The sequence below is a fragment of the Gorilla gorilla genome, chromosome 4 (assembly GCF_029281585.2).
Source record: "Gorilla gorilla gorilla isolate KB3781 chromosome 4, NHGRI_mGorGor1-v2.1_pri, whole genome shotgun sequence".
NCBI classification, from domain to species: Eukaryota; Metazoa; Chordata; class Mammalia; order Primates; family Hominidae; genus Gorilla; species Gorilla gorilla.
In genome coordinates, this window is record NC_073228.2 from 133,189,621 (window position 1) to 133,216,140 (window position 26,520).

The 26,520-nt window shown below is 39.0% G+C and overlaps 1 long non-coding RNA gene across 1 annotated transcript in view; it reads left to right on the top strand.

Moving 5' to 3' along the window:
* The first annotated feature begins 12,203 nt into the window (after nucleotides 1-12,203).
* LOC129533932 (uncharacterized) overlaps nucleotides 12,204-26,520 on the top strand; it is a 75,533-nt gene continuing 61,216 nt past the window's right edge. Inside the window, exon 1 of the long non-coding RNA XR_008680349.2 lies at nucleotides 12,204-12,274. This is a non-coding gene — a long non-coding RNA (uncharacterized lncRNA). The remainder of the gene's footprint in view (nucleotides 12,275-26,520) is intronic.

The window sequence follows — 26,520 nt, forward strand, 5'->3', positions numbered from 1 at the left end:
GCTCTTCTTGTTACATTGATCCCTTTACCTTTATGTAATACCCTGCTTTGTCTTTTTTGATCTTTGTTGGTTTAAAATCTGTTTTGTCAAAGGCTAGGATTGCAACCTCTGTTTTTGTTGTTGTTGTTGTTGTTTTGTTTCCGCTTTCCATTTGCTTGGTAAATATTCCTCTATCCCTTTATTTTGAGCCTATGTGTGTCTTTGCACATGAGTTGGGTCTCCTGAATACAGCACACCAATGGGCCTTCACTGTTTATCCAATTTGCAAGTCTGTGTCTTTTAATTGGGGCATTTAGCCCATTTACATTTAAGGTTGGTATTGTTATGTATGAATTTGAGCCTGTCATCATGATGCTATCTGGTTATTTTGTACACTAGTTGATGCAGTTTCTTCATAGTGTTATTGGTCTTTATATTTTGGCATGTTTTTGCAGTGGCTGGTACCACTTTTTCCTTTTCACATTTAGTGCTTCATTCAGGAGCTCTTGCAAGTGATAGAAGTAAATGCTCAGTGCTGCCAAGTGAAAATAACACTTAGTCAAAAGTTTTCTCAGCAAGGCAATTTACTTCTATAGAAGGGTGCATCTCGTGGATGGAGCAATGGTAAGAGCACACGGAACAAGGGAGGGGAAGGGGGTCTTATTCCTAACACAGCTAGTCCCTACTGCTGTGTCTTTTCCCTATTGGCTAGGGTTGGATGGCACAGTCTAAGCTAATCCCAATTGGCTATTTTGAAGAGAGTGAGGGTAGGAGCCAGAGTGGTGGGGTGAGTAGTTTTGACAGGAGGGACAGTTACACAGCAGGTGACTAAGGATGACTAAGAACAGAGCAGGGAACCAAGGGTGACTAAGGTCAGAGCAGGCGATAGAGGCTAGGAGGGTGTTATTTACTGAAACTAGGGGCAAAAAGAGGTAAAGAATGAGGAAGTCAAACTTTAAAATGGAGAACAAAGAACAGGGAAGCTGAACATACGAACACATTGGTTCTTTGTAGAGGGACTCAGAACTCATTATACTTAACAATTTTCTCCCTCTTGAATTTTAAAGGAAGTTAACAGGCTAAACTTTGAAGAGAAATTTACTATATCCTATACAAGACAGGCCTAGTGGTGATGAAATCCCTCGGAATTTGCTTTTCTGGAAAGGATTTTATTTCTCCTTTGCTTATGAAGCTTAGCTTGGCTGGAAATAAAATTCTGGGTTGAATTTTTTTTTTTTCTTTAAGCATGTTGAATATTTGCCCTCAATCTCTTCTGGCATGTAGGGTTTTTGTTGAGAGGTCTGCTGTTAGTCTGATGGGCTTCCATTTGTAGGTGACCTGGCCTTTCTCTCTGACTGCTCTTAACATATTTTCTTCCATTTCAACCTTGGAGAATCTGATGATTATGTGTTTTGGGGTTGATCTTCTCATGGAGTATCTTAGTGGTGTTCTCTGTATTTCCTGAATTTGCATGTTGGCCTGTCTTACTAGGTTGGGGAAGTTCTCCTGGATAATATCCTGAAGTGTTTTCCAGCTCGTTTCCATTCTCCCCGCCTCCTTCAGGTACTCCAATCAATTGTAGATTCAGTCTTTACGTATTTCCACATTTCTCGGAAGCTTTATTTGTTCCTTTTCATTCTTTTTTCTCTAATCTTGTCTGCATGCCTTATTTCAGCAAGGTGGTCTTCAAACTCTGATATCCTTTCTTCTGCTGGATCAATTCAGCTATTGATACTTGTGTTATATTCACAAACTTCCTGTGCTGTGTTTTTCAGCTCCATCAGGTCATTTATGTTCCTCTCTAAACTGATTATTCTAGTTAGCAGCTCCTCAAACCTTTTATCAAGGTTCTTAGCTTCTTTGAATTGGGTTAGAACATATTCCTTTAGCTCAGTGGAGTTTTTTATTACCCATTTTCTGAAGCCGACTTCTGTCAATTCATCCATCTCATCCTCAATCCAGTTCTGTGCCCTTGCTGGAGAGGCAATGCAATCATTTGGAGGAGAAGAGGCACTCTGGCCTTTTGAGTTTTCAGCATTTTTTTGTTGATTCTTTTTCATCTTCATGAATTTTTCTAGTTTCGATATTTAGGCTGCTAACCCTTGGACGGAGTTTTTGTGGGAACTTTTTTTATTTGAGAGGGAGTCTTGCTCCGTCGCCCAGGCTGGAGTTTAGTGGTGCAATCTCGGCTCACTGCAAGCTCCGCCTCCTGGGTTCACACCATTCTCCTGCCTCAGCCTCCTGAGTAGCTGGAACTAGAGGCACCCACCACCACACCCTGCTAATTTGTTTTGTATTTTTAGTAGAGACGGGGTTTCACCATATTAGCCAGGATGGTCTCGATCTCCTGACCTCGTGATCTGCCCGCCTTGGCCTCCCAAAGTGCTGGGATTACAGGCGTGAGCCACCGCGCCCGGCCTGTGGGAACTTTTTTATTGTTGATGCTGTTGTTGTTGCTTTTCGTTTGTGTGTTTTTCTTTCAATGGTCAGGTCCCTCTTCTGTATGGCTGCTGCAGTTTGCTGGGTGTTCACATCATGCCCTATTCATTTGGTTCACTCCCACTCCTGCTGATGTCACTCAGGGAGGCAGGAGAACAGCAAAGATGGGTGCCTGCTCCTTCTTCTTGGATCTCTGACCTCAAGGGGCACCAATCTGATACCAGTAGGATTGCTCCTGTATAGGGTATCTGACAACCCCTGTTGGAAGGTCTTACCCAGTTGGGTGTCATGGGGAACAGGACCCATTTAACTAAGTACTTTGACGGTCCCTTGGTGGAGGGTGTGTGCTTCGCTTGGGGGAAACCCATTCGTCTGGGCTGCCCGGATTCCTCAAAACTACCAGAAGGAAAGACTAAGTCTGCTGGTCTGCAGAGACTGTGGCCACCCCTTCCCCAGAGGCTCAGGTCCAGGGAGATCAGGGTTCTGTCCCTGAGTCCCTGGCCAGAGTTGTTGGAGTTCTTGCAGGGAGGCCCCACCCAGTGAGGAAGGATGGATCTGGGTCAGGCCTGAATAGGTGCTCTGGCTGCAGTCTGCCACAGCCAGTGTGTTGCGCTCCAGGGAACACCTTTTGGGACCAAGCCGACCAGCCTGCCTGGCTGCAGCAGGTGAAAAGCACAGCCTGGAGCTATAGAGATGGATGCCGCCCTTCCCCTGCCCAGGGAGCTTAGCGTGTTAGGCAGTTATCAATCCCCGTGCTGACTGCTGACCCGTCCCGAAGGAGCTCAAAGGCTTAGACAGCAGGCAGCCACAGTTGTGGTGCTGGTTGGCCCTCACACCAGGTACTTGGCAGGCTTAAGCAGATTCTAGCTGACAGGCTGTTGAGAATCTGCGTGGCTCCAGGATTGGGACCCTAGGTCCCAGTGGTGTGGGTTCACCAGTGGGATCTTCCAATCCATGTCTCACACAATTCTATGGAAAAAGCATGGTTTCCCCTGCTGGGTAGCAAGCTCACTTACCACCTCTCTTGGCTAGAGGGTGGGGACTCCCCTGCCCCGTGTGGCTCTCAGGTGGACTGCCTCACCCCACTGATTTTTCTTCCTCTCTGTGGGTCACGCCAGCCACCTAGTCAGTTCTGATGACAGAACCTGGATACCTTGGTTGCCAGTGCAGGATTCACACGCTATTATGGTTCTTTTCAATGGGAGTCTCTGATCACCACTGCGTCTAATCAGCCATCTTGGCCCCACCTGAGCTGACCCATTTTTGAAACAGTTTTATGTTTTCTCTTTCTCTGTTCATGTAGTTATTAGGAACCTCTCAATCCCTACGCCGATGAAATCATGGATAGAAGACAACAGAGTCATAAGTACAACAGAGATAGATGACATGAGGTTGATGGGGTCTGAGATAACTCTGTAACTTACTTCTGTCCTCAGGACCTTCTAAAGTCTGATCCAAATGTTCTAATCCTACAGTACAATGTATAACTTCTTTGCCCGGTCAATATTATAACTCTGTAGATGTGACAGCTCACAGCTCATAATTGCTAGCTACGATGCATAGGCATTTGATTTTTCAGTCTGTACTAGGGCCAAGTAGCCTGCCAGGGACTGTTTCCTGAAGGAACAGCCATCCAAGTCCTAGTGGTTGATACTGCAAATGTCCTATTGTGGCATGTCAGAGAATCTATATGGCATTTCCATCAATCCCAGATATTTAGCATTGTGGGAACTGCTGGGTCATATGACCCAAACAGCCTCCCATTGTTCTGGTGCCCTCCAGAAACTGGCAGTGAAAATAGATTTGAGTATTATTCTCAAGGGTATATATTCCCTCCAAAACTTGGAGCAGCCTGCCAAGCTCTGTGCTTCTCTTAGTGAAGGCTGATATGAGGTGCTCTTCTCTTTAAAGGGGAGGCCATGACATAGCCAAGACCTTAAGTTATTAAGAATACAAATGTTTCTGCTTTTTCACCCCAAAACCTATATTTTGATTAACCACATGATCAGAGGTCACTGTTTTGGAGTCATCCATTTGGAATATCCTACTACAATTGCTGTTACTCCACAAGACAAAAAAAAAAAAAAAGAATTTTTTCAGCTACTAAGTGTATCCATCTTAGACATGTAGAAAATAACCAGGTGAATTATTGGCCATACTGACTTCACTGTAAGATATATCTGGGTCAGGAATATATTATCTGGCCTCCTTATGACCCCCCACATAATTGCGGGAGGCAGGGAGCTATAAAAGCATTTGAGGCCTTTTAATGTCAATGGTAGATTAGCTCCTGTATGTAAAAGCCCTGAAAATATATAGACACTTTCTTTGGTGTTAAATTACTTGGTGAATGGCCACAGACCAATTGTGCACACTTTCTTTAGTATGGTATAGTATATTATATACTCAATCCTTAAACTTTAATCCTCTGTCAATCCATGAACACTGGCTCTGAGAAACTTGCTCAGGATTAGAAACTGAGAAAATGAGGAATCCTGATTCTTTCCATTGGGGGAGTGATAGTTTATATCAAGCAGCAACCTTCTTGGTTTCTCATCTATTTTGTCTCTATTAGCCATCATCATGGATCCCTATGTGTCAATGTCCCCTAGTTAGCATTCTGGCCTTGGAGCCGGCTACAGTAATTCCATCAAATTTGAATCTTATATTTAAATACTGCTATATTGCATCTTCTATTCCAGAGTCCTATCATCTCAATTGTCAATAGGAATACCAGTTCCGTAATACCATCCCTACTATCAATCTTTTCCAGCAGATGACAGCCATTACTGAGCTTCTCAGTGATGTCATGACCTTTTCACTAGCACATTTCTTTATGGGCTAGTGAAGGGAGTGCTTTACTTATCCTCATGGTGAATGTAGTAAGCTGATGTGTTCTTGAGTCTTATATAATAGATCCATTCTAGAACAATACATCTGTGAGCCTTATGTTTTCTTTGCCAAAAATGCCTAGGCAGTTCTAGCACATTTGCCTCTTTAGGACCCTTTTCAGGAGTTGTTACAGGTGCTTTGAATCTGAATCAGGGGAGAACATTCCCAGACAGCAAACTCTCCATTATTTAGCTATATTCTGCTCTCTGGTTTAGCACCACCATGTATCATTCCCGGGCATATTTTCTCAGTTCTTGCTGGAACCTATTTGCCTGGCCCTGCAGATCCTTCTGTGAATAATCCCTTTTGGTATGGTCAGTGCTTTCTTAGTTGGGCTATGTTAAGCTTGATCCTCATTACTGGTATATTAGTCAAGAGGAGAGGGGGATGGATTTTGAGGAGGGCAAGCAAATTCTTGTAAGATATATGCCTCAACTGAGGTTTCTTTATGTATTCTAGATGTGGGGGGAGTACAATCCTGCATGCTAAGAGGGTTCAGAGAACCATGGGTGTTCAAGTATTAAAAAAGCTAGTTAGAAGATTTTATTAAATTTTCTCAGGTGCACCCACATAAATATCCCCATTTCCAGGCCTTAGGAAATATCCCCATTTACAGGCCTTAGCCACACTGTGAGGGACATGAGGGATGTGACTTTGACATTGGAGATTTGCATGCTGTGGGTTCAGACTTCACTTATAGAACATGCTAAGTTAGGTGTTTATCCTTGATGCATTCAGATGTCATCAGGAAAGCATGAACTTGAGCACATGGGATCAACAGTTCAGCAGAGAATGTGTATGAAAGTTCAATTCAAAGAATAGGGTTTTGACTTGGCTGGTACCCTGAAACGTGTCAATGAAAGTGAGAGAGACTGAAACCATTTCGCAATGTAGGTATAGAAACTTCCTTTACTTTAACTACTGCACTGAGGTAAAAGGTATAAAGTAGGAGATGTTTAATATTTCTGTGCTTTTTCTAAGATACAGGCACTTGAGACCTGTGTAGATTCTGTTTTAAGTTCTATCTAAATCATGCCTGCTATTTCTATTCTGTGCATTAACACTAACAAAATGAAAAGCCAGTGGAAAAAGACTTTGAAGTAACTTTCAACTAAGTTTATAATGCTTGAATGATCATAGAACAAAGCTGATTTTAAAATTGTTTAAAGTGGTCGTTGTAAAAGGGTAAATTTTTTTTCATAATTCCTAAATATGATTGTATTGACCCATTATTTTTTGGTTGTGACCCACTTTTAGCAGTTTCTAAGCACATCTGGCACCAGCAGGTAACTTTTAAAGTGGTAGAGTCTGAATAAGAAGCTGGGTTTTAAAAGATCTTCAGTTATGCTTTGCCTCTGAAGATGTGGGATAAAGTAATGGGTAGGTCCTGTAGTCAAGGAGAGAAGTGATTTCTAAGTAAATAGCAGGAAACCTTTTGGTACACAAAGAAGGCATATGGAATAGAAATGCCAGAAGTCAACTTCACAGATGAATTTTATGTCATTGATATAGTTCTACATTTTTTTCTTCCTGCTTTTCATAATGTTTGCTAAAATATAGGAAGTCCAAAGGGAATCCAAAACTAAAATGTAGAGCTATTTTTTTCACTGTTAAACTATAATTGAATAGCCAGTGTTGACTGGCAGTTTACTTTCAAAGTACATGGGAAATGATAGCCTTGAAGAAAAGAGAGAAGAATCAAACAGACACAATAAAAAATGATAAAGAGGATATCACCACCAATCCCACAGAAAGACAAACTACCATCACAGAATACTACAAACAACTCTATGCAAATAAACTAAAAAATCTAGAAGAAATGGATAACTTCCTCGACACACACACCCTCCCAAGACTAAACCAGGAAGAAGTTGAATCTCTGAATACACCAATAACAGGCTCTGAAATTGTGGCAATAATCAATAGCTTACTAACCAAAAAGAGTCCAGGACCAGATGGATTCACAGCCGAATTCTACCAGAGGTACAAGGAGGAACTGGTACCATTCCTTCTGAAACTATTCCAATCAATAGAAGAAGAGGGAATCCTCCCTAACTCATTTTATGAGACCAGCATCATCCTGATACCAAAGCCTGGCAGAGACACAACAAAAAAGAGAATTTTAGACCAATACCCTTGATGAACATTGATGCAAAAATCCTCAATAAAATACTGGCAAACTGAATCCTGCAGCACATCAAAAAGCTTATCCACCATGATCAAGTGGGCTTCATCCCTGGAATGCAAGGCTGGTTCAACATACACAAATCAATAAATGTAATCCAGCATATAAACAGAACCAAAGACAAAAACCACATGATTATCTCAATAGATGCAGAAAAGGCCTTTGACAAAATTCAACAACGCTTCATGCTAAAAACTCTCAATAAATTAGGTATTGATGGGACGTATCTCAAAATAATAAGAGCTATCTATGACAAACCCACAGCCAGTGTCATACTGAATGGGCAAAAACTGGAAGCATTCCCTTTGAAAACTGGCACAAGACAGGGATGCCCTCTCTCACCACTCCTATTCAACATAGTGTTGGAAGTTCTGGCCAGGGCAATGAGGCAAGAGAAGGAAATAAAGGGCATTCAATTAGGAAAAGAGGAAGACAAATTGTCCCTGTTTGCAGATGACATGATTGTATATCTAGAAAACCCCATCATCTCAGCCCAAAATCTCCTTAAGCTGATAAGCAACTTCATCAAAGTCTCAGGATAAAAAATCAATGTACAAAAATCACAAGCATTCTTGTACACCAATAACAAACAGAGAGCCAAATCATGAGTGAACTCCCATTCACAATTGCTTCAAAGAGAATAAAATACCTAGGAATCCAGCTTACAAGGGATGTGAAGGACCTCTTCAAGGAGAACTGCAAACCACTGCTCAAGGAAATAAAAGAGGATACAAACAAATGGAAGAACATTCCATGCTCATGGGTAGGAAGAATCAATATCGTGAAAATGGCCATACTGCCCAAGGTAATTTATAGATTCAATGCCATCCCCACCAAGCTACCAATGACTTTCTTCATAGAATTGGAAAAAAATACTTTAAAGTTCATATGGAACCAAAAAAGAGCCTGCATCCGCAAGTCAATCCTAAGCCAAAAGAACAAAGCTGGAGGCATCATGCTACCTGACTTCAAACTATACTACAAGGCTACAGTAACCAAAACAGCATGGTACTGGTACCAAAACAGAGATATAGATCAATGGAACAGAACAGAGCCCTCAGAAATAATGCCGCATATCTACAACTATCTGATCTTTGACAGACCTGAGAAAAACAAGCAATGGGGAAAGGATTCCCTATTTAATAAATGGTGCTGGGAAAACTGGCTAGCCATATGTAGAAAGTTGAAATTGGATCCCTTCCTTACACCTTATACAAAAATTAATTCAAGATGGATTAAAGACTTAAACATTAGACCTAAAACCATAAGAACCCCCAGAAGAAATCATTCAGGACATAGGCATGGACAAGGACTTCATGTCTAAAACACCAAAAGCAATGGCAACAAAAGCCAAAATTGACAAATGGGATCTAATTAAACTAAAGAGCTTCTGCACAGCAAAAGAAACTACCATCAGAGTGAACAGGCAACCTACAAAATGGGAGAAAATTTTTGCAACCTACTCATCTGACAAAGGGCTAATATCCAGAATCTACAATGAACTCAAACAAATTTACAAGAAAAAAAACAAACAACCCCATCAAAAAGTGGGCAAAGGATATGAACAGACTCTTCTCAAAAGAAGACATTTATGCAGCCAAAAAACACATGAAAAAATGCTCACCATCACTGGCCATCAGAGAAATGCAAATCAAAACCACAATGAGATACCATCTCATACCAGTTAGAATGGCGATCATTAAAAAGTCAGGAAACAACAGGTGCTGGAGAGGATGTGGAGAAATAGGAACACTTTTACACTGTTGGTGGGACAGTAAACTAGTTCAACCATTGTGGAAGTCAGTGTGGCGATTCCTCAGGGATCAAGAACTAGAAGTACCATTTGACCCAGCCATCCCATTACTGGGTATATACCCAAAGGACTATAAATCATGCTGCTATAAAGACACATGCACACATATGTTTATTGTGGCACTATTCACAATAGCAAAGACTTGGAACCAACCCAAATGTCCAACAATGATAGACTGGATTAAGAAAATGTGGCACATATACACCATGGAATACTATGCAGCCATAAAAAATGATGAGTTCATGTCCTTTGTAGGGACATGGATGAAATTGGAAATCATCATTCTCAGTAAACTATCGCGAGAACAAAAAACCAAACACCGCATATTATCACTCATAGGTGGGAATTGAACAATGAGAACACATGGACACAGGAAGGGGAACATCACACTCTGGGGACTGTTGTGGGGTGGGGGGAGGGGGGAGTGGAGAGGGATAGCAATAGGAGATATACCTAATGCTAAATGACAAGTTAATGGGTGCAGCACACCAGCATGGCACATGTATACATATGTAACTAACCTGCACATTGTGCACATACACCCTAAAACTTAAAGTATAATAATAATAATAATAATAATAAAAGAAATGATAGCCTTGATAGTTTCTCAGTAGCTAGGTATTATAGTTCATTTTGAGTAAAAACTAAATGTGCTCAAACTTTGAGTTTTTATTTTCTAATTAAGAGTTTATGTCTTTAGATCATAAAATTATTGTTCCATAAAATATAAATGTTGAAGGATTATACAGCTGACATATCTACAGAAATTCATCACTGTTTTCTATATAGTCTACTACAAGAATGGTTAGTTTTAACAGAAATACTTTATTTTTTATTTTATTTTATTTTTTGAAATGGAGTCTCTCTCTCTGTTGCCCAGGCTGGAGTGCAGTGATGCGATCTCGGCTCACTGCAACCTCTGTCTCTCAGGTTCAAGCAATTCTCCTGCCTCAGCCTCCCAAGTAGCTGAGATTACAGGCATGGGCCACCATGCACGGCTAATTTTTGTATTTTTAGTAGAGACGGGGTTTGCCATGTTGCCCAGGCTGATCTCAAACTCCTGACCTCAGGTGAGCTGCCCGCTTCGGCCTCCCAAAGTACTGGGCTTACAGGCATGAGCCACCATGACTGGCCAAAAAGACTAGTTTAAAACTAGAGAGAGAGTATAAAACCATTCATACATATAGTTTACATATATATTATTTTTTTAAATATATGTAATTATGTATTACATTACACACATATAGTAATATATAAAGCTAGGAGGAGAAAATCTTTTTAGGTAGGAGAGAACAAAAATCCAAGTTCTAGGCTAAAGGAAAACTATCCTGCTGGCTTAGAAAGACTTGTGTAGAACACCCTGGCACATATTTGATATATTTGAGACAAAGAAAAGGTGTAATTTGAAAATTCTTAGCATTTGTGATATACCTGAAATGAGTCCATTAAAAGTGGACCATTCTATGGCTTAAAGAAGTAGAAATGAATGATCTTGTATCAGTAATACTCTATGCCAGTAGTTGTCAAGTGTTTTGGTTTCAGCACCTCTTTATGCTCTTAAAAATTAATAAAGACCCCTAAAATCTTACTTTAGAAAATCTTGGAAGACATAAGAATACACAACACAAATTCCAGTGGCTATCAGAACAATGATGGCAATGGATGCTATTTAGCCTCTGGAAAATTCAACTGTACGCTTATAAAATGATGACAGTAGAAAAGGCAAATAACATTTGTTAATATTTTAAAATAATTTTGATCTGGTGATCTCCAAGGGTTCCCAAAGCACACTGAAAAATACTGCTCTATGCATCGTCTGGAAAGAAATGTTTGAACGAACGGAAATAAACTTTACTCAACCTATATAATATCTTTGTTAGAAAAATAACATTTAATTTACAGAAATACATTTTATTTATTTATTTTTTGTTATACTTCAAGTTCTGGGGTACATGTGCAGAACATGCAGGTTTGTTACACAGGTATACATGTGCCATGGTGGTTTGCTGCACCCATCAACAGGTCATCTACATTAGGTATTTCTCCTAATGCTATCCCTACCCTAGCCCACCACCCCCTGACAGGCCCCAGTATGTGCTGTTCCCCTCCCTGTGTCCATGTATGTGTTTTCATTGTTCAACTCCCACTTATGAGTGAGAACATGCGGTGTTTGGCTTTCTGTTCTTGTGTTAGTTTGCTGAGAATGATGGTTTCCAGCTTCATCCATGTCCCTGCGGAAGACATGAACTCATCCTTTTTTATGGCTGCATAGTATTCCATGGTGTATATGTGCCACATTTTCTTTATCCAGCCTATCATTGATGGGCATTTCAGTTGGTTCCTAGTCTTTGCTATTGTGAACAGTGCCACAATAAAGACTTCATGACTAAAACACAAAAAGCAATGGCAACAAAAGCCAAAATTGACAAATGGGATCTGATTAAACTAAAGAGTTTCTGCACAGCAAAAGAAACTATCATCAGAGTGAACACGCAGCCTACAGAATGAGAGAATATTTTTGCAATCTATTCATCTGACAAAGAACTAATATCCAGAATCTACAAAGAACTTAAACAAATTTACAAGAAAAAAAACAACACCATCAAAGCATGGGCAAAGGATATGAACAGACACTTCTTAAAAGAAGACATTTATGCATCCAACAAACATGAAAGAAAGCTCATCATCACTGGTCATTAGAGAAATTAAAATCAAAACATTTTATTTTTTACATTCATATTATGAGAATTGTGTGTGTGTATAACTACAGTTAAAACATATATATATACACACACACACATGTTTTATAGGTATATATACATATGTATACATATGTATATACTCTGGCTGTTACCGGGAGACCAAGAAAGCATGTCTTTACCTCACAAAGGTGGAGAAACTTAGAGCAGACCATAGTTTGGCTCTCAAAATCTACACTAGACTGATGTTTCCTGAGTAAGTACCAAGTAAGTAAGTAAGTACCAAGTACTTACTATACTCGCCTGCTGAAGCACCTTGACGTACCACTATTCTCTACTCAGGAATTCAATTTGGGGGAATGAATGAGCTACAGGGCTTAAGGAGTAGGTCTGATCCCTCTGAAGGGAAGGAACTAGGACCTCCTGAAGAGTGGTGGAGATTTGTACCAAAGAATTAAGGACACGACCACCTCTGAAAGAATGTAGATTAGATCTCCACATAGAAAAATAAACTCTAAAAACAGGGAGTTTCCCATGAGATGTTCTCTTCTGGAAGGCAAACTTTTAATTTTTTTTCTTAGATTCCCAAGAGAGTCACAGTTAGCATAACTTTAAAGGTACCCTCTTCCTCCTCCATACGTCTTATGTTGTAATGCTTTCTAGATATTTTCAAACATTCAGTAAAGTGGAGGTTTCTATATGTAGAATGAAGTTCAGGGTTGAAAGAAATGGTACCATCTTCATATTTCCATTCTGGAGAGGTCAGCATTGGCGCACACTGGGTCAGCGAGAGCCAGGGTTGAAATTCCATGTGAACTCTGTGGGTGAAGTAAGAAGTAACCAACCACAGAGAAGGGAGTAGGAGGGTCAGCAGAGACCTGTCATGGGCATAACTGATGAGTTCTTGTGAGACAAACCCTCTTGCTTTTTCAAATACACTGGAGAAAGATGACACCTGACCCCAAGGAGACCACTTTGGTGCTTAAACTTCTTTTCACTGTCCAGATGTGGTGGCTCATGCCTGTAATCCCAGCATTTTGGGAGGCCAAGGCAGGTGGACCACAAGGTCAGGAGTTCAAGACTAGCCTGGCCAATATGGTGAAACCCCGTCTTTACTAAAATAACAAAAATTAGCCAGGCGTGGTGGTGTGCGCCTGTAGTCCCAGCTACTTGAAAGGCTGAGGCAGGAGAATTGCTTCAACCCAGGAGGCGGAGGTTCCAGTGAGCCAAGATCATGCCACTGTACTCCAGCCTGGGCAACAGAGCAAGACTCGATCTAAAAAAAAAAAAAAGAAATAAATAAAAAAATAAAACCTTCCCTTCACTTGAATTTTCATTAAAACAAAACTTTCTTAGACATATTTTTGCAAATCATTGTCATGTTTTACCTTTTAATTTACTGTAGATCTACAACTCACAATCTTTTTCTTAGCATTAGGAGAATCCATCATACTGGTTTTGAAAGAAATTCTTCTGTACCTAATTTTGAATTGATTGTCCTTTTTCACCTGTCCCACTGAAATGCTTTCCTTCCTCAATTATAGATTTATAGATTAAATGAAACATTTGTTCAGTAGCTGTGGTGACAGAGATATAACAGGGCTACTAATCAAACTATCTCATACATTTTTCTGTAATCTGTGAGCTATTCCCCTTTATTCTTTTCTAGAACCTGTCTTCAATCTTTGGTTAAAGGCAATGTGATAGAAATAATATCTTATGGTAAATAATTATAGAAATTATATATATCTTATTGTGGTTTTGATTTGCATTTTCCTAATGATTCATAATACTGAGCATTTTCAATATACCTATTGGCCATTTGTATGCCTCCTTTTCAGAAATACCTGTTTATGTGTCCTTTGCCTACTTTTTAATAGGATTGTGTGTTTTAGTTTTCTATTTTTTAGTTCATTGTTTATTCTGGGCATTTGTTCCTTGACAGATGAATAGTTTACAAATATTTTCTCCCATTCAATAGGTTGTCTCTTCATAATTTTGTCTCATTTGCTGTGCAGAAGCTTTTTAGTTTAATATAGTCCCATTTGTCTATTTTTGTTGCCTGTGCTTTTGAGGTCTTAGCCATAAAATATTTGCCTTGACCAATGTCCTAGAGGGTTTTCACTATGTTTTCATCTAGTAGTTTATAGTTTTAGGTCATAAGCTTAGATCTTTAATCTTAGTGGATTTTTATATATGGTAAGAGATAGGTTACTAGTCTCATTCTTCTGTATATGAATATCCAGTTTCCCATCACCATTTATTGAAAAGAGTGTAATTTATTGAATGTGTGTTCTTGGCACATTTGTCAAAAATCAGTTAGTTGTAATTATGTCAATTTATTTCTGAGTTCTTTATTCTGTTACAATTGTCTGTATATCTGTTTTTATACCAATACTTTGCTGTTTTGTTACTATATCCTTGTAATATATTTTGAATATCAGATAATGTGTGGACTCCAGCTTTGTTCTTTTTGATCAGAATTTCTTTGGCTATTTGGGCTCTTTTTTGGTGCCATGTGAATTTTGGCTTTATGTTTTACTATTTCTGTGAAGAATGCCATTGGTATTTTGAAGTGGTATATATGGAATCTGTAGATTGTTTTGGGCAATATGGTCATTTTAACAATATTCTTTCAATCCATGCACATGGGACGTCTTTCTAATTTTTGGTGTCTTCTTCAATTTTTTTTTTTTTTTTTTTTGAGACACAGTCTCACTCTGTCACCCAAGCTGAGGTGCAGTGGCATAGTCTTGGCTTACTGCAACTTTTGTGTCCCCGGTTCAGGTGATTCTCCTGCCTCAGCCTCACAAGTAGCTGGGACTACAGGTGTGCACCACCAAGCCTGGCTAATTTTTGTATTTTTAGTAGAGGTGGGGTTTTTGTAGTTTTCCTTGCAGAGGTCTTTAATATCCTTGGTTAAATTTATTCCTAGGTATTTCATATTTTTTGTACCTATTGTAAATAGTATTTCCTTCTTGATTTGTTTCAGCTAGTTCATTACTGGTGTTTAGAAACACCACTGATTTTTGTATGTTGATTTTGTATTCTGCAACTTTACTAAATTTTTAAGTCAGATCTAAGATTTATGTTTTTTTGGAGGAGTGCTTAGGTTCTCCCTCCCCTCCCCTCTCCTCTCCTTTCCTTTCCTTCATACAGAGTCTCACTCTGTCACCCAGGCTGGAGTACAGTGGCGCAATCCTGGCTCACTGCAAGCTCTGCCTCCCGGGTTTACATGATTCTCCTGCCTCAGTCTCCCGAGTAGCTGGGACTACAGGTGCCCACCACCATGCCCGGCTAATTTTTTGTATTTTTATTAGAGATGGGTTTTCACCATGTTAGCCAGGATGGTCTCGATCTCCTGACCTCATGATCTGCCCACCTCAACCTCCCAAAGTGCTGGGATTACAGGCATGAGCCACCGCACCTGGCCAGTTTTTCTGAATATAAGATCAACTCATCTGCAAAGAGGGACAATTTGACTTCCTTTATTTCAATTTGGATGTCTTTTTCTCGCCTGATTTCTCTGGCTAGCACTTCAAGTACTACTATGTTGAATAGGGCTGGCAAAAATAGTCATCTTCACCTTTTTTCCAGTTTTTAGAGAAAAGGAGCTTTGATCTTTTCCTCATTCACTATGTTAATTGTGGGTCTGTTTTATATGGCCCTTTATCATGTTGAGGTATGATCCACATATGCCTAGTTTGTTGAGAGTTTTTATCATGAAGAGACATTGAGTTTTATCAAATGCTTTTCTGCATCTATTGAGATATTTGGTTTTCTTCTTCATTCTATTGATGTGATGAATTGTGTTTACTGATTTGCAGATATTGATCTATCATTTTATCCCTGGGATGAATCCCACTTGATAAGAAAGTATTATCCTTTTTATGTGCTGTTGGATTCAGTATAATAGTATTTTGATAAGAAATTTTTTCATCTATGTTCATCAGGGATATCGACCTGTAGGTTGCTTTTGTTGTGTCCTTGTCTTGTTTTAGAATCAGGGTAATTCTGAACTCATAAAATGAGTTAGGGAGAATTTTCTCTTCTTCAGTTTTTTGGGAATAGTTTCAGAATAATTAGTAGTAGTTCTTCTTAAGTTTGATGGAATTCAGCAGTGAAGGCATCAGAATCTAGGCTTTTCTTTCTTGGGAGACTTTTTATCATGATTCAATTTCATTAATCATTATTGGTCTTTTCAGATTTTTTATTTCTTTCTGGTTCACTTTGGTAGACAGGAATCTTTGCTATTTCTTTCTACCTACTAATTTTGGGTTAGGTTTGTTCTTGCTTTTTGAGTTCCCTGAGATGCATCCTTAAGATCATTTATTTGAAATCTTTCTACTTTGTTGATGTAGGTTCTATTGCTATAAATGTCCCTCTTGGGAATGCTTTTGCTGCTGATAAAGACGTACCTGAGACTGGCAAGAAAATGAGGCTTAATGGACTTACAGTTCCACATGGCTGCGAGGCCTCACAATCATGGTGGAAAACAAGGAGGGGCAGGTCACATCTTACATGGATAGAGGCAGGCAAAGAGAGAGAGCTTTGTGCAGGAGAACTCCTCTTTATAAATCCATCAGATCTTGTGAGACTTATTCACTATCATGAGAACAGCACAAGAAAGATCTGCCCCATGATCTCCGTGATTCAGTTACCTCACTGAGTCCCTCTCACAACACATGGGAATTCAAGATGAGATTTGGATGGGGGCAGAGCCAAACCATATTATTCTGCTCCGGCTTCTCCCAAATCCCATGTCCTCATATTTCAAAACCAATAATGCCTCCCCAACAGTCCCTCAAAGTCTTAACTCATTTCAGCATCAACTCAAAAGTCCACAGTCCAAAGTCTCATCTGAGAAAAGGCAAGGTGCTTCCACCTATGAGCCTATAAAATCAAAAGGAAGTTAGTTACTTCCTAGAAACAATGGAGGTACAGGCATTGGGTAAATACAGCCATTCCAAATGGGAGAAATTGGCCAAAACAAGAGGGCTACAGGCCCCATACATGTCCAAAATCCAGTGGGGCAGTCAAATCTGAAAGCTCCAAAATGATATCCTTTGACTCCAGGTCTCACATTCAGATCACACCAATGCAAGAGATGGGTTCCCACGGTCTTGGGCAGCTCTGCCCCTGTGGCTTTGTAGGGTACAGCCTCACTCCTGGCTGCTTTCATGGGCTGGAGTTGAGTGTCTGTGGCTTTTCCAGGTGCATGGTGCAAGCTGTCAGTGGATCTACCATTCTGGTCTGGAGTACGGTACCCCTCTTTTCACAGCTACACTAGGCAGTGCCCCAGTAGGGACTGTGTGTGGGGGCTTCAATCTCACATTTCCATTCCACACTGCCCTAGCAGAGGTTCTCCATGAAGGCCCCACCCCGGCAGCAAACTTCTGCCTGGACATCCAGGCATTTCCATACATTCTCTGAAATCTAGGCAGAGGTTCTCAAACCACAATTCTTGAGTTCTGTGCACTTGCAGGCTCAACACCACATGGAAGCTGCCATGGCTTGGAGCTTGCACCCTCTGAAGCCATGGCCCAATCTCTACATTTGCCCCTTTCAGCCATGGCTGGAGCTGCTGGGACACAGGGCACCAAGTCCCTAGACTGCACACAGCACAGAGACCCTGAGCCTGGCCCATGAAACAATTTTTTCTCCTAAGCCTCCGGCCTGTGATGTTGGGGGTGCCTGCTGTGAAGACCTCTGACATGCCCTGGAGACATTTTCCCCATTGTCTTGGTGATTAACATTTGGCTCCTCATTACTTATACAAATTTCTGCAGCCAGCTTGAATTTCTCCTCAGAAAATGGGATTTTCTTTTCTATCACATTGTCAGGCAGCAAATTTTCTGAACTTTAACATTCTGCTTCTCTTATAAAACTGAATGGCTTTAACAGCACTCAAGTCACCTTTTGAATTCTTTGCTGCTTAGAAATTTCTTCTTCCAGATACCCTAAATCATCTCTCTCCAGTTCAAAGTTGCACAAATCTTTAGGGCAGGGCAAAATACTGCCAGTCTCTTTGCTAAAACATAACAATAGTCACCTTTACTTCAGTTCCCAACAAGTTCCTCATCTCCATCTGAGACCACCTCAGCCTGGATTTCATTGTCCTTATTATCAGCATTTTGCTCAAAGCCATTTAACAAGTTTCTAGGAAGTTCCAAACTTTCCCACATTTTCCTGTCTTATTCTGAGCCCTCCAAATTGTTCCAACCTCTGCCTGTTACCCAGTTCCAATGTCACTTCCACATTTTTGGGTATCTCTTCAGCAGCATCCCACTCTACTGGTACCAATTTACTATATTAGTCTGTTTACATGCTGCTGATAAAGATGTACCCAAGACTGGGAAGAAAGTGAGATTTAATGGACTTACAGTTCCACGTGGCTGGGGAGGCCCAACAATCATGGTAGAAGGCATGGAAGAACAAGTCAGGCCTTACATGGATGGAGGCAGGCAAAGAGAGTGAGCTTGTAGGGAGGAACTCCTCTTTATAAAACCATCAGATCTCATGATACTTATTCACTATCACGAGAACAGCATGAGAAAGACCTGCCCCCATGATCTCCATGATTCAATTACCTCCCACTGGCTCCCTCCCATGACACATGGGAATTCAAGATGAGATTTGGGTGGGAACACAGCCAAACCATATTACTGGGCATAGGGTTCTTGGCAGATTTGAGGCTTTTCCAAGCCTGAGGTGGGGATGGAGACATGAGGTGGACTAGTCCTCTGGCCCCATAGTGGCAGCGGCAGGCCAAGCCTGTTTGTCTTTGGGCCCCCAGGTGGGCACTATTGTTAGCAGCTTGAGTTGAGCCAATTCTTAGGCCTCCAGGTGGCTTTCTCAGATGCCAACAGTGGCAGTAGTGGGCCAGGCAAGGGCTTGGTTTTTGGATTCCCGGGCAACATGCACGGCATGGGATATGGCAGTAGAAGTGGCAAGAAAATCCTCAGGTTCCTAATCAGCATCTACTGGTGGTGATGATGGCTGCAAAATATGAGGCAGGCTATCTGGGTGCCAGTGGTGGCAGCAACAGTAGGAGGCTAGGTTAGCCAGCCCTGGATGTGGCAGGGAAATCCTCAGTATCCCAGATGGTGTGCTTTGCCACCAGTGGCAGGTGTTCTTGGCCTGTTGTTAGGCCTCCTGTTGGTGTGCATGCATGCCCAGAATGACATACAGGACAGGGTAAAGCCCAAGTCCCAGAGTGTCATGCTTAGGCACTGGAGGGTGGTGCCAGGCCAGGTAAGCCTGTTCTTAGACTCCCTACTGGTGTACATGGCTACAGGCTGTGGTTGGTGGGGCAATCCCTAAGACCCTGGGCAGCATACTCAGGTGGCAGCAGCAGTGGGCAGGGAGGGACTGTCTTTGCGACACACACAAATGTTCTGTAGCCCTGCTGCTGGGGACATGGGTGTTGCTTTTATTGGCAGTGGACCCAGGCAGGCAGCTTTCAGGCTCTGGGGAGTATGCACTTTGGCTCCCTTTGTCCTGAGGACAGCCTCCCTGAGGCACTGCACAGATCATTCCCTAGGGTATAGGACACAGTGAGGGTTATGGCCCTGGGGAATCCTGCTACACTGCTGGGTCCAGCTGTCATCATGCCACTACAGCCTTCTGGATGGACATGGAAGGATGTTAGTGGAGGTTTCCAGGGATGTGCAGATGCAGGGACCATTGGGCCCCAGAGCTGAATGATTTCTGGGCTCTCAAAATGGCAACATACTGCAGCTGTTTGGGTCTCAGGAGGTGTGTGGGATTCAGTGTGAATTCCCTATTTGAAGCAACACCATTGTATAGACTAGAGGAAGCTTGCTATACTACTTATCTCAGGGCCTGTATTTGGGTATAGGGCCTCTTCTGTGGCTAGGATCACAAAAATCCATGGTGGGAATGTAGACTGCTGGTATCTCTGCTTCCCCCACACTGGGGAGCCTTGCTGGCTGCCAGCCAATCCTGGCCAAGTTGGTTGCACTGCTTCCCTTTCCATTCATGCCTCAGGTGTTTTCTGTCATTTCTTTGTTGAATTCCAGTGTTTTCTCTCAGGCTATTTTAAGTGTGATTATTGACTTGCTATTTTGATTGCTCTTTGTGGAAGAGGCAAGTACTGGATGCCTCTAGTCAGACGTCTTGAAGACCCCCTTAATTATATTTATATGATGAGAATTAATTTAATAGAAGGATATTTATCTTCTTTCATATATATGTTAAGTATAGTATATATAAAATAGTATCTCTACTTAAAGGAGAGTTAATGTTTGATAAGTAGCACTAGCTGTCAGGAAATCATATATACTATATCCAGTGCAGCCATTCAGGTCTTCAAACTCTCCAAAGATGTAATTACAAATCCAGCTGGCATTTGGAACAGGTACTATACTCACATTGCCAGATGCATTTGGCTATATCTATTAATCTTTTATGCAGGGTGTTAAAAATTTTTTTCTAAAAGCAAAGTATTTTTTACATGTAACTAGAGTATAATTCATTTATTTTGATATTTCAGAGGGCATGAAATTAACAATTCTCCTGTATAGAGAGTCCCAATTTTACTCAAAAACACTCTTTCATATTATGTTAGGACTTTTTTCACAACCTCACTTTGCATTCTTTTATTTATATTATGATATAGCACAGGGATGAATGACAATTCTTTTTTCCTTTCTTTCTAGTGTTAAATATTAGTAGTTAATCATAAAACAATGGGCTCTTAATGTTGTCAAATACTTTAATAAATAGAGATTATTCAAGACTTCAAATCCTTTTTGAATTGAGGCATGGCATAAATGAAGAATAATCAAGAATACATAGGTGGAAGTGTCATGAAATATAGTGAAACCATTATATGATACTATTATATTCATCACCCATTATTAAAATTCTTTATTGATTCACAGTACTCAGTGAGCACATTCAGTACTTCCCCTATTCTAACCATACCATGCACAAAGCTTTTGCTGCAGAGATTTTAATTAAATGATGAAGAAACCCAGCTAAAGGTAGATATTTCCCCTAGAAGGGACAACATTATTATTAATAAAGTCATAGATATGTCAACAATGAAAACCTGTTACTGTTCATGGAATACTCTGAAGCAGTTTGAATAACTTTTTTCCTGAAAAAACTAAAATATCATGGTATGTTTAAAGTTCCTTCAATGTTCTTTGAGAGAAAAGTAAGTGGAAAGCATAAAGGAAAAGAGAAATATTAGTAGAGTAACCAGAAATCATGTTAATACCTATGTGTTAATGCTTTATCAAGATAGTATTCTGTAATTTGTGACAAATTCTGGATTTTTCATTTGTTTAGCTTTACAAAAATCTTTGTGTTATTTGTCCAGAGAAGAAAGTGTTTCCCCATAATCTTCCATCCTATTGTGTAATATTTGTTTTGGGGAAGTTACATATAGATAATCTTTCTCATATTATTTCTACAAGCATTGCATGGACCTACTAGTTGCTAAGACCCACATTGCCTGTCTTTCCTAGTCTTCATATGGAAGAATGATTGTATTAATCATCTCAATTCTTTACCCTTCCCTGTATGCATCCTTTGCCATATGACTTCCTAACTCCTCTCAATAAAGAGGTGTGCAGTCTAGTTCCCTATCCCTTAAATCTTGGTTTGACCTTTAGCTTGGTTTGGCCAATAAAATAAGATAGAAATGAACAGTGTATCAGTTCCCAGCCTAGCCTCAAGTGGCATTGCATGTTTTCTTCTGACTCTGTCACATTCTGCTATTATAATGAGAACATGCCTGAGTTAGCTCCCTGGTGAATGAAATATGTGGAGCAAAACCAAGTAATTTTAGTTACCCTCAAAAAGGCTAATCTAGATCAGCTAACAATACCCTGACCTACATTTACATGAGAGCTCCTATCTTTTTGTGGATTACAAATGTTATTTGATTTTGTTACATAAATGTCACTTATATGTATCAAGGTTTTGGAATTTTATATTTACATTGTAGTCAATTTTTATTAATGTCCAACATACATTTAAATAAGAATATATTCTCTATTGGGTACAGGCCTGTCAGATAAATCTTAAGAATGTTATTTAAATCTTCTTTATTCTTGCTCAGTTGAGGTCTATTTGATCTGTTTATTTCTTAGATTTATATATTTTTGTAATATAATTATTATTTTTCTAGTAGTCCCTGTCAGTTTTAGCTGTATATATTATTTCAAATCTATAATGTTAAGTGCATGAAGTTTCATGATTCCTATTTTTTGGAGAATAAATAATAGCATCCTCATAATAGTTTTCATTTTGTAGTCTGTTTTTATGGTATTTATGTCACTTTACTTTGTAAAGTGTATGCTAGAGACTTATGTGTCTTATCATTTAAGCCAATCTTGTTTTGTAAAAACAAAAATGCTGAATAATTTAAAGCGTTTGAAAAATAGACACTTTGTCTTATTTTACAACATAAATTTGGTACTTTTGAAAACATTAATAAAAGACAATTGTGAGATTGAGAAATAAACAGAAAAATAAAAGAATATAAAATGAATTGCTATAAAGTAGCAGAAGTTGTAAGTTATTTTAAAGATAGTATTAACAGTCTTATAGTAATAATTGAAATGATCGGTGGAAAAGAAACATTTTTGGGGGGAATATATGAAATGCAAAAATTGGCACAAGAAAACTCAGATAGACCAAATCCTCTTGAAAACCTTGGCTTGGTAATGGAAAGCATTTCCAAGATAGCATCAGCCAAACATGGTTCTGCAGATGAGTTTTAGCAAATGTCGCATGCACAGATAATGCTTTAAAAAAGGTGTTTCTGGATACAGGATATCAAAATACTGTTGTGATACTGTTGTATATTTGAAACTTAAATTCAATGAATTACAAGAGATAAATTCACAATCCATTTCATATGTAAGCATAGTTAAAAACTTCTCTACAAAATACAGTTGTATTTTGTAACATGAGGATATTACAAAATCATAAATTGTATCAATGTAACTCATGATACCAACACAGTAGTTACTGCTTTCTTTTTACCTATGGTCTGTCATTTCTATAATTTTAAAATCTAGAAGGTTTATTAAAGCAACTAGGAATTATGTCACTTAACCAGGAATTGCATTCATCAATTTTTCTAATGTTAGATACCTTTGTATTTAATGTTTTCTCTACATTTCCTGGAAAAAAATATCAATTTGGCCAAGATGATTTTTTTAATATTATGCAAAATTCAGTGTGTTAATATTTTATGTGAGCTATTTCCATCTGTGTTTTCAAAACTAGATGGGATAATAATTTTATACTCCCTTATTACCTCATTTGTTCTGGGTATCAAAGTTATAGTAGTAGTAGCCTCATTGATTTTCTGTTCCTTAATTGCCTGCTCTATAGAAGAACTTACTTATATTGTTTTGGGATTAATTTTTTGAATGGATATAAGAACTCACCACTAAAATTATATGGGTCCAGATTTTCATTTGGAGGAGAGAGAAACTCACTCCTATGGATTTTTTATTGATTTCCTAAATAGATACAGGATATTCTTTTTTGCTATATCTTTTTGAGCCTGTTGTTGAAATAAATTGCATTATTCTAAAATGTAACAAGCTTTCAAATTTATTGCTAAAGCATTTGCTTTTAACACTAATTACTTATGTTTATTTTATTTTACTTTAAAAATATCTTTAGTATATTTTTTATGTCTAATGTTGATTTTTTTCTTATTCATGCCACAGATTTGTTACATATATTAGTCTTTTCTAAGATGATGTTAAAAAATGGCCAAGTGTGAGCCACCGCACCATCAGGCTGGTCTCGAACTCCTGACCTCAAGTGATCTGCCCACCTCAGCATCCCGAAGTGCTGGGATTACAGGCATTAGCCACTGTACTTGGCCTCAATTTGTTCTTATTTTTCAAAACTGTTCTGATCGCTTGAGGTCAGGAGTTAGAGATCAGCCTGGCCAACATGATGAAACCCTGTATCTACTAGAAATACAAAAATTATCTGGGTGCGGTGGCGTGTGCCTGTAATCCCAGCTACTCAGGTGGCTGAGGCAGGAGGATCACTTGAGCCTGGATGTGGAGGTTGTAGTGAGCCAAGATTGTGCCAGTGCACTCCAGCCTGGGTGACCGACAGAGTAAGATTCTGTCTCCAAAAACAAAAACAAAAAGTTTAAAAAAGACTAAATAAACAGCATACTAATAGACATCATTTAATCAAAAAAGGTCACTGGTTTATCTTCTTTGACCCACATATTATTTAGAACTATATTTTTAAGTTTCTCAAAAAATGGAATATTTTAACAATTTTTTAATATTGATATCTAACTTAATTGTGGTCAGATTTTAACACTTAAAATTTGCAGGTATAGTATGTGGTCAATACTTAACAAATGTTCCATTTGTGCTTTACAAAATATGTTCTCATTTATTAGGTGTAGTGTTCCATTTATAGCCATTAGATGAAGTTTATTTGTGTGTGTACACATATTCTATGGATCACTGAGGTATTTTATTAAAATTTTTATGATGCATTTGTCTGTTTCCTCGCATTTTAGTCAATTTTTGCTATTTATTTTTGAGGCTAACATTTTGAATTGTTTTCATTATTTCTTAACCTTTTTAAATCTGTCAATATGGATTTTGTCTTAGTTTTTATATTAATATAGTTATGCCAGTCTTTATTTTGTTAATATTTGCTTGTTATCTTTTTTTCATTATACTTTTAAGTTCTAGGGTACATGTGCACAACGTGCAAGTTTGTTACATATGTATACATGTGCCATGTTGGTTTTCTGCACCCATCAACTCATCACTTACTTACATTAGGTATTTCTCCTAATGCTACAACTCATCACTTACATTAGGTATTTCTCCTAATGCTACCCCTCCCCCAGTCCCCTACCCACCAACGGGCCCTGGTGTGTGATGTTCCCTGCCCTGTGTCCACATGCTCTCACTGTTCAACTCCCATGCAGTGTTTGGTTTTCTGTCCTTGTGATAGTTTGCCGAGAATGATGGTTTCCAGCTTCATCCATGTCCCTGCAAAGGACATGAATGCATCCTTTTTTATGACTGCATAGTTTGTTATCTCTTTTTCTATTCTTTAACATTCATCCTTTCTGTGTTTTTATGATTTTGTCTGTTGTGAGCAGCATAGAGCTAGATCCAAAGATTATCAGATTAGGGGAAAATGTTTAGTGGTTGATGGGCATGCTAGCATATATTGATGGAATGTCAATCTTACTATTTCAAATAATATTACATAGAATTCAAAATAGAAAAGTTTTATGTATTTCATTTTCTAAATGAAAATACAAATTTTTATAATGTATAACTTTTTAAATAAAAAGAATGAATAAAATGGTGTTTATAACAGAACTCAAGCTAGTTCAGTTTTGAGGTACTGGGAAAAATAGCAAAAGTTATAAATTTTCCCTTTTTTGGATATTTCATATGAATATTCAAACATTTTATAGCATTTATTGGATTATAAAACCTCTTTACTGCCCCCACCCCCACCCTGAGACATCTGTTCCATTTCTCTGCTCTGATTGCAGTATAACTCCTTGGATAAGTAACCATGACAGTTGTTTCCAGTTCTCTTCTCATATTTTCTCTTACTTCCTTTTCAAAATCACCATGCCACCAAAATTGCTCTACGATCATGATGGTTAGTTCTTCATACTGACTTAGCAGGGTTTAACATAATTGATCATTTTATTTTCCTTAAAGCACTTTTCACTAAGCTTCTGGGACACTACAATAATTTCCATTCTACTTACTGCTACTTCTCAGTTTCATGTGTTAATTCTTTCTCATCTTCCTCAATTAGAAGCATCAGAGGATCCTAAGACTTATTAGAATCCTTTAGTCACAAACACACAGCCCTTTGGTGAGCTTATCCATTTCACAAGCTCATGTTCTGAAATTTAAAACTCTATCCTAAATTATTTGGGTCATTCTTTCAAAACACTCCCCATTTAGATGTCAAACAAGCATCTTAAACTTACTTAATATGTTCAAAAACTGAACTCCTGGCCTTTCCCTGCACCATTACTACCTTTGATAAACATATTCTACCAGTAGTTTTTCCTAGGAAGGAAACAACAGGATTCTTTTAGTTGATCAGACAAAAATTTTAAGACATTGTTGGAAGAGACAGCAAATTATCCCTTATTATCAAAACTTTTATTTAGCTATAGACTTTTCTTTACCCACATTTTGTCTGCCTACATGTATTTCCAGCTTGAGAGTAAATTGCAAAACTCTTGTCACTTCATGTAGCCATATGGCTAGGTTTTCTCCATTGAGAGAGGAATGAAAGTGAAACATGCAATTTGAGCTTTGTGTTCTTAAAATTGATGTTGTTTAATCTTCATATGTTCTTTGGCCTTTCTACAAGTTAAAAATTTGTTTCAGTTCTTGTGAGCTACCTAATAAATCAGATATATTTGGTATGGCAATGCTTCCACCCCCAAAAGCTGTTTCCTGGGTTACCTCATTGAACAATGCTCACCAACACAC